This window comes from Pogoniulus pusillus, chromosome 35 (genome assembly GCF_015220805.1).
Source record: "Pogoniulus pusillus isolate bPogPus1 chromosome 35, bPogPus1.pri, whole genome shotgun sequence".
Lineage (NCBI taxonomy): Eukaryota > Metazoa > Chordata > Aves > Piciformes > Lybiidae > Pogoniulus > Pogoniulus pusillus.
The window spans coordinates 3866954-3884361 of NC_087298.1; the positions used below are offsets into that span (position 1 = coordinate 3866954).

General features: G+C 44.5%; 1 protein-coding gene across 5 annotated transcripts in view; it reads right to left on the reverse strand.

The window, feature by feature from the left end:
• TNC (tenascin C) overlaps positions 1-16093 on the reverse strand; it is an 89844-nt gene extending 73751 nt beyond the window's left edge. For 2 of the 5 annotated variants that reach the window (XM_064170840.1, XM_064170837.1), the window contains exon 1: positions 15995-16091. The gene's annotated coding sequence lies outside the window, so the exon portion shown is untranslated. Of the gene's footprint in view, positions 1-15994 lie in introns of all 5 variants that reach the window. The other 3 variants (XM_064170842.1, XM_064170839.1, XM_064170841.1) reach the window with 3 other exon arrangements.
• Between the last annotated feature and the right edge of the window lie 1315 nt (positions 16094-17408).

A 17408-nucleotide genomic window follows, 5' to 3' on the forward strand; every position in this document is an offset into this window, starting at 1 on the left:
TATGTAACAATTATATACAGTAAACCAGACTCAGGGAAAGACCCCTACTTAAACACAGGGAGCCAAACCTCTTAAGAGCTAATTTTTAGTACCATCAGAATGAATAAAATCCATTGAGTTCAAAATGAATGAATATAATTGCCAAGTGATTTAGATGTGCAATGCAGAATTCATCAGACCATGCTCAGCACATGGTGTTTAATGTCTCATGTAATACACTTGTTATGTGTGCATGAGAAACAAATAAATGCTGCATCTCTGCCTGAGTTGTAGATGTGTTGCCTTGCAGCACACTTATGGGCTCTTGACTACAGGGAACGTGGCTTACACCAAATATGCCTCCAGGTTGTGACTTGGCAGGATCTTGTATTTTCAGTTAATTTGACTCCAATAACTGCAGAAGCCTTTCCTGCCTGCCCTTGGGCTGGTCTGTATGGCTGCTATGTCTTTTCCAGGAAAAGCATGCCAGGATCTTGGAGGTCTCTTCCAACCAGGTTGATTCTGTGATTCTGTGACAAGAGACTGCACTGCTCTCCATGTCCCACTGCTCATTCTGTGCTAGTTTGAGGCTAAGTGGAATATTTTAGTAAGAAAAATCAGATTGTAGTCTGTGAGAAGAAAACAATGGTGATGTCTGCTTCACTCATAGGCTTGCTGAGATCACACTCACACATTCACAGGGCAATACAAGCTATGCCTCTACACCCACACTGAGGGCTTAAGCACCTGGCTTAAAAGCAGTGTACTTCCTGAGAAGTGCCTACCAAAAGAAAGGTATCCTAAGGATATGGATGTTGCCCAATGTTAGGTGCTAGAGACCCTGAGAGCACCAAGGCAATGCAGTGGTGTCACTTCTCATGCACTAAGGAGAGATGTCTAGGCTGGATGTTAGGAGGAAGTTGTTGGCAGAGAGAGTGATTGGCATTGGAATGGGCTGCCCAGGGAGGTGGTGGAGTTGCCATGCCTGGAGGTGTTGAAGAAAAGCCTGGCTGGGGCACTTAATGCCATGGTCTGGTTGATTGGCCAGGGCTGGGTGCTAGGTTGGGCTGGATGAGCTTGGAGGTCTCTTCCAACCTGGTTGGTTCTATGATTCTGGCAAAGTGCTAGTTTTGGGAGCTCTGCATGCAACCCCACAGGCATTCCCAGAGTGAGGTCCTGTCTGCCAAGGCTCTGAGCACCCAACAAAACCAAGACAGACAATGGGAGCTGTGAGTGAAAACCAGACTTGCTCCACCACTGCAAACCTGTGCCAGAACTCGCTGGTTCCAGGAGGGCAACGACCCAACGGCACAGTCCAGCCAGCAGCTTTGGAGTGCAGGACAGGCTATTCGTGACCAGGAAAATCTGCCTCGTGTCCTGAATTTCCAGCCACGTTTAATCCCAGTGACTGAGGAAGGCACTGGCAGAGCATTTGCCCTGCTGAAGGGAGGTGAATAAAGCCCTGTGCTGCACATGGAGCTCGAGGTTTATTTTGGGTGTGCGCTGGAGTCTGAATTCATGTGATGGAGTAATCCTGCCGATGAGGTCATGTGCTCCTCTGAAGGGGTGCTTTGTACCCCGGGTTAGTTAGCAACGCCTTTTCTCTTATCAAGCATCTGATTAAACTCACAAAAGCAGGGGCTTTAAGAAAAAAAAACAGTCTCAAGTAGAATTGAGAAGTGAACAAATAAATTGGGTTGGGTTTTTTTTTGGTGGGGTTTTTTTTCCCCCTCTCATTTTATCAGCCAGGAAAAAGAGAGAGGACTGGATGTAAAGAGCACTATAAAAGAGCTGTGACCAAGTGATGACAAAGGAACAGGTACAACTGGTTGGAAGTGTCTCACTACACATTTTTTTGCCACTGCAAGGTGCCATTTTTCATTTGATTCTGAAAGCTCAGCAAGAAGAAAAGTCAAATGCAGTCAGCAGCATTTCAGCAGTTGCCTCTTTTTTTTTTCATGAAAGAATTCCAGCCTACCCTGAAAAACCTTTCTGAGGAAATCTTCTTTGAAAGCAGTAATTTTACTGCCAGGGCTTGTTTGGAGCAAAATGGCCTTTTGAAAGAGTAAGCACCTCAATTCAGCCTCTGCTATACAATAAAACACAGAGCAGCCTGGACTTCAATTTCTGACTGAAAATCCTTAGGGAAGTGAAGCTGCAGTGCTCATGTCTCCTTCATCTCAGGACAGGAGGAGAAAGGGAATTAATCTGGCGTTCACTCACACCTCCAAAGGTGCAGAGATGTGCCCATGGGAAAGAAGAACATGCCAGGGCTTTTCAAAACCTCACCAGACATCAAACTGAATTTCCAGGTAATAAAATGCTTCAAAATAGTGGCCCAAGAGCCAAAGGGCTTTTTTGCTGATGGCTGTTTCTTACCACCTTTGAGGGCAGTGATTCTGCTCTTTGCAGGAATCTGTATGGTAAGCTTATCACACAGCAAAGGAGAGCAACTACAGATAAATAACACTCCCCACACACCCCCCAGCATCTTTGGCTGAAAACCATCTTGGCTCAAAATGTGAAACAAACAGCTTGAAAGCCTGTGAAAAGAGGAGAAAGAAGAGCTGGGGAGGGGGTGGGGAGGGACAGCAGAAGAGATAGAGATGAAGACTTCTCAGCTTTGTCAGTTGGCTGTGCTGTTCTGGTGTATCAGCTAACTCCACTTTCTCCTCTCCTACAAAACATGTCAGAGCAGCTGGTGAATCTGACCTGCAGGACTCCAGTGATTCACAGCAGCTGAAATTATGTATCTGCATTACTTTTTTCAAAATACAGTTTTTGTCTGAGGCAAAATAAGGGTAAGGTCACTCAACAAGGATGTTGCTGAGTGAGTTCAAGGGAATCCAGCAGGAATCATGGAGCAGGTTGACTGAAGTAACATCTCACATGGTTTACCTTCCTGCCTTGTAGGTGCAAAGCCCAGGAAATTCAAATGTAATGATCCTAATTGTACAAAGTAGGTTTCTTTAAGCCCTTTATGATGAGAAGAGGCCAAGCTCTGCCTGCTGAACTGAAAAAGACAAACAAAGGTTCATTTGGAACAATTTATTTTTGAAAAAAACTATTTCAGCTGACACTTACAACAGTGAATCATAGAATCAGTCAGGGTTGGAAGAAACCACAAGGATCATCTAGTTCCAACGCTCCTGCCATGGGCAGGGACACCCTACCTACACTCTAGATCGGGCTGGCCAGAGCCCAGAGCCTCATCCATCCTGGCCTTAAACACCTCCAGCCATGGGGCCTCAACCACCTCCCTGGGCAACCCATTCCAGGCTCTCACCACTCTCACGCTGGAGAACTTCCTCCTCACATCCAGTCTGAACCTACCCATCTCCAGCTTCCATCCATTCCCCCCAGTCCTGTCACTACCTGAGAGCCTAAAGAGTGGCTTCTACATTGGTGTGATTTGGGTCCTGCTACTCAGGCAGCATGAGAAAAGGAGCAAATATCTTCTGGATTTGTCCTGCAGGAACATGTGGAAGAAGATGGCAGGACAAAGGAGCATGCAGCTCACTTCTGCTCTGCTGCAGAGCCTTGGTTTGTGGTGCTCTGAGGATGGATCTTTCTGGAGAGTAGAAAGCTGGGAATGCAAACTGCCAGAGGGATTTTCTAGCAAGCCTTCTGCTGACTGATGTGAAAATCAAAATGGAAATAGAGTTCGAGATGAACAGGGCAGCCAAAGAGTCTGTGCATCTGGGAGTTACAGTTCAATGGAATGATGAGGCAGAGAGTGTTACTTTGCAGTATCATTGCAAAGTGAGAAATGAGCAAATCTCCCACTGAATGGATTCTCCAGGCATGGAAAAAACTACATCTCAGCTGTAGTTGTTTGAGACAAAAGCTTCCCAACCAAGAGGCTGCCATCTCTGAGTCCTCTGAACAAGAGAAACAAAGCTAAGTGGAGTTGGCTTGTTAGAGCTGGATGGGAGGAGTTCCCACAGAACCATGCACTCTCAGCACAGAAAGTGCTCATTACCTTGGGATTAACAGTGTGGTCTTGTGGTTAGAACTGAGGACTGCAACTCAGGCATCCTGCTCTGAGTTCGTTTTATAAATCATCTTGCATGTCTCAGTTTAGCCACTGATAAAACCTCACAGGGGGAATGTATGTCCCAGTGAATTAAGTATTCCAAGGACTCCACAGGAAAGGATCTGTCAAATCCTCATTTCCATAATTAAACATCTTCCTGAAGAGTGCCATAAAACTGTCAGGAAACACAGAATTAAAAAGAAAAGAATGGGAGTGTTACCCCCTGCAATGCGAGGGAGAAAGACAATCCCAGACAGGGAAGTATATTTTGCCCTGAAGAAGAGACTCTGACCAGAGATGTGAAGCAAAGATGTAGATAGAGATGTGGCTGCTTGAAATTCTAGGGTAACAATAGAGAAAGGCATTCTGAAGCCCATAGGATGTGCCAAGCCAGTTACCAGAATTAGAAGATGAGTCCATGGAAATAAATTATAAGGTTAACAAAACCCACAGAGAAAGACACCAGAGAATTTGAGGAGACTCCACAGCTGACAGAGAATGCAGAGGTCCAGCTAATTGCCTCTACCTGCAGAATGGCCTTTCTTCTGCAGCAGTCTCTGGATGATTTAGGCAATCAGAGGAAACATTCACACCCACATGCACACACAAATCCTCCCCTAGGACGAGCTGTATCCACTACTGTGTGGCAACCTCTTCTGCTGTTGCACAACTGAAGTGATTCATGCCTCCAGACAGGAAGCAGAGAAGAATACTACATCCAGCTCAAACCACAGCAGGATTTTTATACAAGTCACAAGAAACTACTTATTTTCTAGGGCAGCTGATTGCAATGTGTTACATATGAACTAAAAAAGAGAACCAGACTTAGAAGAGGTAACCATGGGAGAACAAGCACCAAGTCCATGCGGTCTAGCTCCCAGTGGCTGAGATGAGGCAGAAGTTAGCAGGGAATTCAGAACGTCCTTGGAACTTTTTTCTTTTTGTTATGGGCTCAAACACTTAAGAATCAATTTCTGGCAATGAGAATTCAGAAATGAGGAACAAAACAAGCAGGTCAGTGGGGTGCTTTTGAGCTTGCATTCAGGCTCATGGCAGGGTGCACAGCCAGCAGCCAAGTAGAGCAATTCGCTACAAACTTGAGAGAAAGGGGGAAAAAAGTACAGAGGAGATTATGAATCTGCTAAATATATATATTTTTTTTTCTCCCATCTGCAAAGCAATCTCTGTTTTTACTGTAGCTTTCAGCACTGGCAGGAAAAAAAAGTCACTGGTAAATACAGTCCAGACAAAAACTGGATTAGAACCAGCAGGACACATCAGTGATGTGAACTGCAACAAAGACAATGGATTCAGAGAAAACAAACTGTCACTGTTCTAAAAACAGCAGCAGAATTATAGAAATGGGTCATCTCAGAAGCACTCCATGGATAGCAGAAGGGATGTGTTTGCACCTTCCTTTTGCTTCGTTTCCCACTGAAACTGCATCTGCAGCACAGAAATCAGCTTTACTCTGAAGACTCACTTAAAACTCTGGGCTGCTAAATGTGGAACCGAATCAGGTCCGCAGCAGAGCTGTCACAGGCACTGAAGCCTACAGTAGTGCCTTTTCCAGCAGAAAAAAAATGCCTTTCACAGCCAAAGCAGCTTGTGTGCATAACCTGAGAGCAGAAACTCTTGCCTCCTAAGGACTCAGTGTACCTTTCAATAAACCTTTCCTAATAGCAAAAGCATTTGCTCAGTCTTTTGGTTTTTTCCCTCCTTGCGGCAAAGACGCAGAGCTGGAAAAGATCTATGGGTTTCTAAACTTGTCTTTGGAAAGTTTCTCTGCCAAGTTACACTTTGTCAGGAGCTCATTATTTTCTGGGTAGACACTAGAGACTTCACTTTGAATTATTTTGAGGGCTTTGCTGATGCAGTCTCAAACTATGAGGTTTGTGTGCTTTTTTCACATGAATCACAGCGACTCACGTTCGCTCCACACACAAAGCTCTGCTTCATTTCCAGCCCCTTCTCCATGGTGTTTCTTCCAAAACCACCTATAAGTTTTCCAGAGTCCATTTCCCAAAGTTCTAGACAGGTTTGCGGTGAGACAGGAAAAGCAGAAATTCAGGACTGCTGAATTGTCTTCCCACTGTAAGAGTTTTAGAAGCAAGCAGCAGCCAGTTCTGGAGTTGGGAGCTTGGACGGGCTCCTTTGTTGCCAAAATTCACAACTGAGATATCAAATCAGTTTTCCAATAGATAGTGAGAGGTAAGAAATGAATCACCAAAACTCTCAATGACTAGAATATGATTGGGTGAATAAAGAGGTGATCTGCTGTAAAACACTGATGCCAGACTGATACATTTACCAGAAACATTGGGGAAAACTATGCAGTGGGAAACGGAATCTTTAGACTTATAAGAACCTCAAGCCACTGACACGTTAAATACTCACATGGTGTACAAGTGAACAGCCTGAGCACCCCAAGACAGCACTACTTGGCAGAGCATCTCTGGTGAAGCTGCTTTTTAAGCTTCTCCTGAAGGTTAGACAGAAGAGCTTAACCAAAATTCTACTCCATACACCCAGCATCACACTTTTCCACATTCAAAGTGATCCTAGCTGTAGCAGTGTCACGTGCAGAGGCAAACAATGTGACATTTTTTCTGGTTTAATGACTTGGCTGTAACTAAGACCACAACCAATTTGCATTTATATTGGTCTGGAGTAACACAAAGTGTGTGAGCAGTATGAATTGCCACAGATTAGATCGGTCAGCAGGCAGCAAAGATGCTGGCAGAATTCATTGTGGTTATCTGCCTGCAGGTTTGTCATTTTACTCTGATTTAACCACATTCTTCTTCCAGCACTGCAAATGACATCTCTACAATCTCAGAACTCAGTCATAAAAGTCTGCTCTATCCTGTCAATCAGAAACATTATTCCTTGGTTTTGTAACAACTTTGGCTGTCATCTTAAAAGAAGCAGGGAGCATCCACGGGTAACCCCTCCCCAGCTGATTCTCTGGTTTTAAAGCGATTGTCAGCTCACTTGGGCAGCTTCTCCTCCCCGCCGGAGCTCCTCTGTCCTTGGTACTAACATCTGAAATGTGCAGCGCTGTGCTCAGAGCGCAGAAGTTGTTCCTTGAAATCTGACTTCCAGTAATAGCCCCCAGGCTAGATATCTGCTTGCCCTAGTTCTGTCAGATGTGGTAGCATCAAGAATTTGCATCTTTGGCAACCCACAGTAGGGCAGCAAACTCTTGGTAGAAGACAAATATGTAATGAAGAGTGAAGATGGAGAGAAATCAACTATGGCTTGGCAAGAAAAAAAACACCAAAACAAGGAAGAAATCACAAAATATGAAACAAACCCAATGTGAGGCATTTGGAAAAAGGAGGAGATGGCTTCTAAAATCCAGACTGAAGATGTTTCTTAGTGCTCTGATGTAAAGCAGAAGCACTTCTGTAGTGTAATGGAAAATACAGCCCTCTACACAGCCCTGAGCAAGTGATTAGAGGCAATGGTGACTGAACTCAGACAAAAACTCTGCTGCTGCTTCAGATGTCAACAAATTGGGCACTGTTACACTAATAGGAGACTTGAGAGACCTCCACCAACAACGCTCTGACCTCGTTCTCTTAACCCACAGTGACTTGAGATTTGTCTGTGCTAAAGTCTTAGCTGACAGTAATTTGAGGCGTGGAATAAAAGAAGGGATGTGGGGCTCAATGATCCAGCAACAGATCTCCACTGAAATCAATGCGATTGTGTCACATGAGAATTTGGCTGGCAGCCTCCCAGCTCTGCACAGGAGAAAGCCATCCCCTGAGCAAGGCAAGCCGAAGCAAAGTGGGTGAGGAATAATGCAGACAATGAAGCGCCACTCTGTGCATGAAAAACGCTGGGTGGATTCTCATTTCCTCTCTGTCAGCCTGGTTTGATCCCCATGCTACTCCACGAGCAGCACTCCTGACCTATATGAGCACAAACCAAATCAGATCAGGCCACAGCATCCTCCTGCAAGAAGAATTTTCTCTGCTATCCAATTAAGACAGCGTCAGGCAGCTGCGGTGTGTGCATACTGAACACTCCACAGCACAGGCAACTAATAACTGCTCGTGTGAGCAGAAAAAGCTCTGCTCTGGTACAAACACTGAAGTTAGACACTGTAGAAGCAGTTTTGGGTTTGAGTTTGTGGTTTTTTTTCAGTGTAGCATTGCTTATTATGAGGATATGAGGATACAGGACAGTAGGATAGGGAGGTGGTGGAGTTGCTGTCCCTGGAGGTGTTGAAGCCAAGCCTGGATGGGGCACTTAGTGCCATGGTCTGGTTGACTGGATAGGGCTGGGTGCTAGGTTGGGCTGGATGAGCTTGGAGGTCTCTTCCAACCTGGCTGACTCTATGATGTAGAGGGCACATTTCTATCTATAGGAATCTCACTTTTCTTACAAGTGGGAGTTTCATGTCTATACGCAGACACTAATGGTTTAAAGGTTCCTGTCTATACACAAATAGTACAAAAGAGACTCAAGCCACAACCTAGAGAGCACTGTGTTCGTTCAGGACTGGTTCCCTTCTCCTACAGCTCAGACTTCACCCATTCGAATAGTAGTGGTGGGACCATTAGCAGTGTGGAAATGTAATCACACAGATCACAGAATCACTGAGGCTGGAATACACCTCTGAGATCATCAAGCCCAGCCTATGACCTAACACCACCACATTGACTAGATCATGTCACTAAGTGCCATTTTCCAATCTTTCCTTAAATACCTCCAGGGATAGTGACTCCACCACCTCCCTGGGCAGTCCATTCCAGTGTCTAATTCCCCTTTCTGTGAGGAAATGCTTCCTAACATCCAACCTAAAGCTCCCCTGGTACAGCTTCAGGTCATGCCCTCTCATCTTGCCACAAGTTGCCTGAGAGAAAAGCCTGACTCCCACCTTACTACAGCTTCCCTTCAGGTAGAGTGTGATAAAGTCGCCCTTCTTTTCTCCAAACAACCCCTGCTCCCTCAACTTCTCACAGAATCACACAATTAACCAGGTTGGAAAAGACCTCTAAGTTCATCAAGTCCAACCTATCACCTAACCCTTCTAATTAACTAACCCATGGCACTAAGTGCCTCATCCAGCCTCCTCTTAAGCACCTCCAGGGATGGGGACTCCACCACCTCCCCAGGCAGCCTGTTCCAAAGGGCAATCTCTCTTTCCATGAAGAACTTCATCCTAACATCCAGTCTTAACCTGCCCTGGCACAGTTTGAGACTGTGTCCTCTGACCTAACCTCATAAGACTTTCCCTCCAGGCCCTGGATCTAGATGAATCTTAACCAAATCAAAGCACACAAACTCTGTGTCCAAAATGACCTTTCTCAGCACCAAGGTAGCATTTCAACACCAGAAGCAGGGGGCATTTGAGAAGGCAGATGGGGCTGTGACTGGGTTCCCAGAACTGCAAGAGCTTAGGCACCATGTCCAGCAATGGGGACACTGGCACACGTGGTAGCAGAGCATATTCCCTTGCTTCTGCCAGCAGCCCTGCCAAATCCCAGTCTGCTACTGCTAAGGAAAATAAACAGTATATGAAATAACAGCCTGAGAATGACAAATAAAGCACAAATACTGTTAATGCATTCAGGAATGTTGCTTTCTCTAGGGCCTGTGTTCTTTCCACCAAAGCTGGAACTGCAGCACCGGCAGTGCTGGACGACTGTGATTGACTTGCTAACCTGTGAAGTGTCTAAGCCTTCATCCTAATTAACACTTGGCAAAGGCAACATAAATTCCCTGGCTGGTAGCTGGTATATCCTACTGTAAACACTGCCCTTGGCCACCAAACTGGAAAAATAGATAGGACATTCACAAGAAGTGCTCGCCATGGGAAACACCAGCAGCTTTTTCCTGGAAACTCTTTCCATTGCCAAAATGCTTCAATAAGAAAAATTATCTGAGACCTTTCCCTTCATATGCATCCTGTTCTCGTTTGCCTTGTAGTCCACAGAGTGCAGCATTCATTCTGAGTCAGGCTTGAATTACTGTAGTACAAGCAATGCAGAAGGGAAGTACAAGCCACAAGTAAAGGGAAAATATGCATTAGCCTGTGTCTCACTAAGAGGAATGGCTTGCCTACACATCACAAGCTACCTTTATATCTTTCTTGGCATAGACCTTTGTCACACAGCACAGAGGAACTATTTAGGAGGATTCAGCATACCCAAAAAGAGGCTGCCTTTCCAAAAGGCCCAGAGAAAACAAAGAGCCAGTGCAAAGTGGACACTGAGCTCCTTTTGAAAGCTTAACAAATGGACTTCTGACAAAACAAGACCTTGCTGGGCCAAGAAGGAAGATAACCACTAAGGTCTTGTACTGCAGTGTAGAACACACACTGAAAGTGAACCTTTCCTGTCCAAAAGGCTTTGCCATCAACCCAGAGGCAGAAAACCACGGCCACAAGAGTGCTCTGCTGGCAGCTGGCTCTCTCACCTGCTAGCCCTGCATCTTGTCTTTGAGACAAGCCCAAAATTGATTGACAAATATCTTTTTGTTTCCAGTTCATTTGATTTTTCTTTGTGAATGAAAAGTGAACTTTCTTGGAAATTAATCTTTTTTTTTCCACTTCTCTTTCCATCAGGAATTTCTTAATGATGGAAATTGCTGCTGAGCCTGCTCTGATGGGCACACAGGAAAAAGATCTCACAATCTTCTTGAATGCTCAAAAAATATTTACACCTCCTTTTAGCTTTGTGCTGCCAGCATGGTGTGAAAGAGCTTACATTTAAAGGAGAATCAAGCCAGTTGAGATGAACATTGTGGTGAATATCTTAATCTCCTAAGAAAATTAATGTGTGTAATTTTAGGTTTATCACATTCTGGTGCATCTTGTGATAAGGATAATGCTGAAGTACTTAGCTGGAGCACAATCATTAAAGTGGAATTTCCCCAGGCACCCAATTTCAGACTCCTCTGAGTATCTTGGCCAATATCTATCACATCCAGTCAATGCTACAGCCTGGCATGGGGAAGAGGCAGACTACTACAAGAGACCTTTGTTGTGTCAATGATTCAAGTGATTGTTTTTAAAAGCTGCCTTAAAGATTTCTGTTCTACCACCCTGTAACTTTCTACTCAATTACTGAAAAGAAATATGTTTTCTAAGCATGAAACAATATCATTTTTGTCAGGAGTTTGGAAACGGAGCGCTGATATGAATTGAAGAAAGCTCCCTTTCTCTTCCCAGATTGCTTCTGATTATAGGGAAAAAGCTTTCTGTGTGAGTAATCTTTCTAAGTAGGAAGCGGAGCTCCCCTATTGCTAGGGAAGAATGGACCTCCAGTAGGCTAATATGTGATGGATGACTGAATGCAAACTTGGCAACGTTGTCCTCTGCTACCCAAAGAATACAAAATGCCACAGGCTATTCGTACACAGGCACTCTCCAGTTGGAAGTTCTGAAAACTTGGCAACAACCCACCTCAGTTTAATTAAAACTACAGTGGCAAGGCAATTAAGCATGTGAATTTAGGGAGATTTCTTGCAACAGGATCAACTGAGGATGAATTTATCTTCGATGCTTGACTCATCTATAAGCAAAAAAAAAAACCAAAAACCCCAAACCAAACCTAACCAGAAAGTTATTCTCATTGACTCCACAACCTGGGCAAAATAATCTCACATTTGGGTTTTTTGGGGGATGTGATGTATATTAACTGGTATTGTTTAAAACCTACATCCAGATAGACTCAGCTGAAGCCATAGGGGTTTTTTGTTGTTTTGCCAGCAACTGGATTTGCAGTATAGAAGAGAGAGAAATGATGCCTATAGAAGCCCAGTAAAATATTGCATTGAGGCCATGTGTACTTACACTGGCATATATATATCATTCCAGCCAATGTGAAAAGCAGACACAAAGTTATTGAAATGTTGTTTTTTGCAACAGAATCCCTATTATATTCCTTCTTTCAATGCTTGAATGCTTTCTGATGGATCAAGAGCCATCCCTTGTCAGGCAGAATCCCATGCTGACTCCTCCTCCCCAGTCTGCCCATTCCGCACGGTTTAGTTACATCATACATTGAAAGATTTCACCAGCTGGAGGCATGCCCAGATTTTAACTTTTCCCACATGTGGAAGGCATTTAACTCCAGCTCAGACTGGAGAGAAGGTCGAATGCACGAGTGGACAGTAAGCACTGAGTTAGGGGAACCTTCACACTTGTGTAACCCCAGAGAGCAGAGGAAACTGAGACAACTCAAGACTTTCTCTCAGGGTTGCTTATGTTCCTTCTTTCCAGCAGTCCCATTCCTCAAAGAACTGCCTCAGAACTGCCTTCTTCCTTTTTTTTTCCCTCTTCACTACACGATGAACTTTTCTGAACAGCTAATAGCAATTGTAAGTTCTTTGTGGCAGAGAGCATCACTTAGTATGCCTACTCACTCATTCTAATACAATCAGAACCTCAAATGCTGCAGCGATAGTAACAACATCATCAACTTCTAATCAGCTCCTACACAAAAGCAACAGAAGCCATAGACAGCGAGTCCACTTTGCTATCAAGTTGTTTAGGGAATTAAATTACACCTTACAAACTCAGAAGTACACAGCCCTTATTGCTCAGCTCTTGACCTCAGTTATGATGTTAATAGTTAATAGTTTTGTCTGTTTCTGAGCCTGGCTGACGATGAAATATTTACACAATTTAATTCACTCTGATTGTGATCTTCCTGAGTCTCCTACTTCAGTGTCAACAATTTTACTGCAATATAACACCAGCAGCTTCTTTAAAACTACTAAAGGTAGCTGTTACATTTCACTGTACTATCAGACTTCTGCAGTTTATAACCACGGGTTTTGGTAACAGAGGTCAGCCAGAGAAGGGTGTGCTAAAGTCACACCACAAATGAAGTCTGAGAAGGTGCACGTTGGTAAATCAGAAAACAATCAAAGTCCAACATCTCCAATTGCCACAGTTCAAAACAAATGCCTTTTTATTCTTGGAAAGCTGAGGTTCCTAACTTTCCTGTGCTGTAAAGAATCTAATGCTAAGCCTACAGCTTTAAGAGATGCTGGACTTTAAAACTGTCAATGGCTCTTCAGCTTAACAGACTGCTCTGGCATGTGTCCAAGAACAAATAGATCAAGTGGCAGGCTTCAAATTAGAGCAGTTTTTACCCACTCTGAATTTCTCACATTTCAATGTATGTCACAAAGCTAGGACAGGTAGATGTGGAACTGAAAATGAAGCAGGCACCACCCTTTGCATTTACACTTGCTGCCAAATTTAACATTCAACCTAGACAGACCCCAGGGCTCGCAAATGGAAACAGCCCACTGAATGCCTTCTCCCCCATGGATTTGCCAGGACAGGACATCCAGTTACACTGGACAACTCTTGCACAATCCAGTCCACTTCATGGCCATTTAGCAGCACTCAGACCTCTGAGCACAGCCTGCCAAGCCAGATGAGCAAACGTACAGTTGTGTTGCACAGGGAAAATGGCAGAGAACTGCACAAGCAGGTCCAGTATTTCAAATGGTTTTACCAGAAGGGCAGAAAGAGTTAAAGCTCTGGCTCCCAAGCAACATCACTGTCTCAAATGCACACTTGGTTCACTCTTGAACAGGATAAAAAAGTCCCCAGATGCAGAGACTCTGCCATCTGATCTCATTTTCTTATCAAGAAGAGAAACAATAGTGAAGATCAAACCTTGACAGTCTCTTCACAGCAAGTCAGAACATCTTCATTTGTGAACAGTCTTTGGCTTTTTATAGATACTTTATTAAAAGCAGCAACATGAAAAATAAGTCACCTGATCTGAATTTCAAACACCTTCAGAAACACAGCTCTAGTAGTTACATTTAAGTGACTACAGAGGAGAAACGATTCAGTCTTAAAGAGCTGGGCTCAGCAATCAAAAAGAAGCATAGATTGCCATTAACAACAAAGAATTCTCCAGCTAACACAGTTACTCATAACTTTGTGGAGTACTTTAGCCTGAGTTTAGGGCTATTTCCTGCCAGTCCCAGCCTGATTAAGCATCATTATTTCAACAGGAGGATAGGAGTTGGTTGGTTCTCATCACCACAAGGTACCTGGAGGAGATTTCTTTAGCAGAATACCAGACTCCCCTCCAAATGAGACATGCCATTGCAATCTGCGGGCTGCTTGCTTTTCAGCGCAACCTTTGGCTCTTCTACAGCTTTGGAAACACTGATAAAGTAAAACTGCAGTTATAGGATTAAGGACTGGAACTTGCAAAGAATTTCCCCCAGGCTGGAAGGAACCAGAGGATAAAAGTGACGAGAAAAAATATGGGAAACGAAGGAGCATAGTGACAGTGCTAGTGTCAGTGACAGTGTCGGCGACAGCGGGGACAAGCAGACCCCTGTACAGGATCCCTCCCTCTCTGCCCCTTGTCAGCTACTAATGGCCCTCGCTCACTTCAGAGACACATCCTCTCCTGAGTGGCTCTGCAGAGGTGGAGCAGCTGCAAGAGAGATATGCTGGGAATACCCTGAGAACTCTTCCAAACACATTAAAAAGTCACTGCCAGGGAAGGTGGACTGCAGACAGATTCTTTTCTTCTGGCTGAACACTTTCATTTGGCCAAACAAGTGTTCCTGAGTTCCCAGGAGCAGTAAGACAAAAAACCCCACCACCCAAGTCCCCAAAAAGATTGTAACACTTTCCTGTAAGTCTTCCTGGGATTCGAAGAACTGCTGCTAGCCCTGCACTGTCCACCTCATTCCTGGACTGCAACACACTTAAGACTTCACAGGTGTGAAATACAAATACACAACCCCAGCTTAATCAAACCAAACCCACCTGTAATGTCCATCGGGAAGTGTGCAAAATGAACTCCCCTCATTTAATCTGATTTTAAAATAGTAATAAACTGGGAGAGACAACCAAACACAGTAGCTTGACAAAAAGGCTTTACCCAGGACATAGAATCACAAGAATCCATTGCTTTCTGTTTTTCTCATGATGGAAAATGTGATCAGTATCTTTGTCATGCTTTTTAATGTGCAAGTGGACTTCATCATCATTTCAAACTTTCTCCTGCATAGTATGGAATAGAGTTTTCAGAAGTTAGAATAACAGCCAAAAACTCTCTCTCCTGGTAGCCAGGGAGCAAATCAGGCAGGGAAAAACTCTGCAAAGGTGATGTAACACAGAGTTTTGAGTAAGTGGGCTTAACTCCTAAATGAGGCTAACTGTGATCACCTTCTCCCAGTTGGCTTCTGTATTTTAAGCCAATTTAAGCCCAACTGGTAAGTGCAGACACAGTCATGCAGAAAATCTCAGTGCACAAGGCAGCAAGTAGTTAAGACTCAACATAAAGCAAGTGTCTCCGTTTTTCCAGGATGAAGAATTTCAACCTCCCGCTCCCCAGAATCCACCCATTTAAGTACTGGTAATAAGATACCAGCTGAATCTTCCTTTGTGTTTTGCTCCCCACTGCAGACTAATGTTACCACACTCCTAAAAGAAACTGGAGCCCAGTGGGGGCAGGGAGGGAGGTGACAAAGGCTCTGGTGCTAATAAGTGTGCAGACAGCAAATGAAAAAGGAAAAGGGTCTGATTCTTTCCAAGTCAAGCACAATAGCAGAAGAAGGAGAGTTACCTGGGAGGTTTAAGAACTGCAAGTGGATTTAGTCTGGTACACAAGGTGAGGATGGGGAAACATTCAGTACCCCAAGAGAAATCTCAAATCTGACTTTTTACCCTTCCTGTCAATTAGGATTCTGTCTGTAGCTCTGTAGGTGTCCAGCAATCGGCTAACTCATCCTTCATTCATTCACTGGATCAGATTGATGCCATTGGGATGTTTCTTACATCGTTATTACCCCAGTCAAGAAAGACAAACGAAAGACAAGCATGTTCCAAGCAAAGGGACTCCCTCCTCTGATCCCTGGCTATTCGGGCTGATAGCCCTTACTAGGAGGGTCATGCAAGAACAACTGGTTCATTGCAAACTTGGGTGGCAGAAGCGCTCCTGAGTTTTGAATTCAGGCAAGCAGCAGACTTACCTTGCAGAGTGACAGAGCTTAGATCCTGCTGCGAGCAGCCTCCATGAAATAAATAGGATGTTGCAGCCAGCTAGCAGCGTCTGACTTCGCTGCCGTCCTGTCAGAACTCGGACAAGTTGCGACGTCCAATTTCGTGTGTGAAAGGCAGAAACGTTTGACAGTAAGGCAAACTGGTCAGATCAGCCAGATGCTGCTGGGTTTATATAGCTGAGCTGCAAATCCTGATCCTTGGCTCGTTCCACTGTAATAGGACGCCTGAAGGCATTTTTTTTTCCAGTTTTGCTTTAAAGGAACAGCCTCTCTTTGGCTTCGCCCCTGAAAGACACCCAGGCACACTCACACACACGCTGTCATACACAGGCACACACACACCCCCACAGCCCCCCCCCAAGAATCTGCATGCGATTTATGGCTAAAGAAGGAAACCCCTGAACCATTAGAAAAAGGGAAGTCAGCTCAGGGCAAATGAGTCAGAAAGCAGAATATTTTCCTTACAGCATCAGCAGGGTACAGTATGGGAGTTTTAATCCCCCTCATCCCCAGTATTTTCACGTTGTGAAAGAGGAGTAGAGTTGAATAAAATCACAGGGACCACAAGCAGGATTTCAGGTCTAGAAACTCCTACAGCACAGCATGGGTTTAATGTGGAGTAGGTGGAAATCGACTCCACTGGAATCAGCTGAAAACGCTGAGATTTACACAAGCTGGGAATCTGGCAGCTCCCTCTAATTTCACGGTGGTGATGCCCCCTGTGTACTTCTACACTCCTGCTCTCTCTAGAGCCATAGGGAGAAATCAGGAGAAACACCCAATAAGCAGAGTCCCAGCCTGATCCTTGGTACAAGAATCCAACAAGCAGAGACCCAGCCTGATCCTTGGTACAAGAATCCAGTAAGCAGAGTCCCAGCCTGATCCTTGGTACAAACCCCCAAAAAACAAGAAAGAAGAGATGAAAGCCTGAGGAGGATGATTCAGGAGGGATTCCCTTTCTTCCCAGATCTGATAAAGAGGGATTATGTAGTTGTGTGGGTAAAAACAATCCAGCTAATTTTGTGAGGCTTGTGGTTGCTCAGTCATTGAGTTTTCACTGCTTTCCATCTCAGAGCGATCAGTAACACACAAAGTCACAAAGTGCTCACCTGGGACCTCTTCAGAGGTGTTTGTTATCTCTAACTACCCCTGCACCTCGGGTTTGTGACAAAAAGTAAAGATCACAGTTAAAGGAGTCTCATTAACACTGATCTCACTCCCACCTGATGCTAATAACCTTCCTCTCCCTTGCCTACTCCCCAGCCCACTGCTGGGCTGGTTCACAGAATCATAGAATCAAGCAGGTTGGAAGAGACCTCCAAGATCATCCAGTCCAACCTAGCACCCAGCCCTATCCAGTCAACCAGACCATGGCACTAAGTGC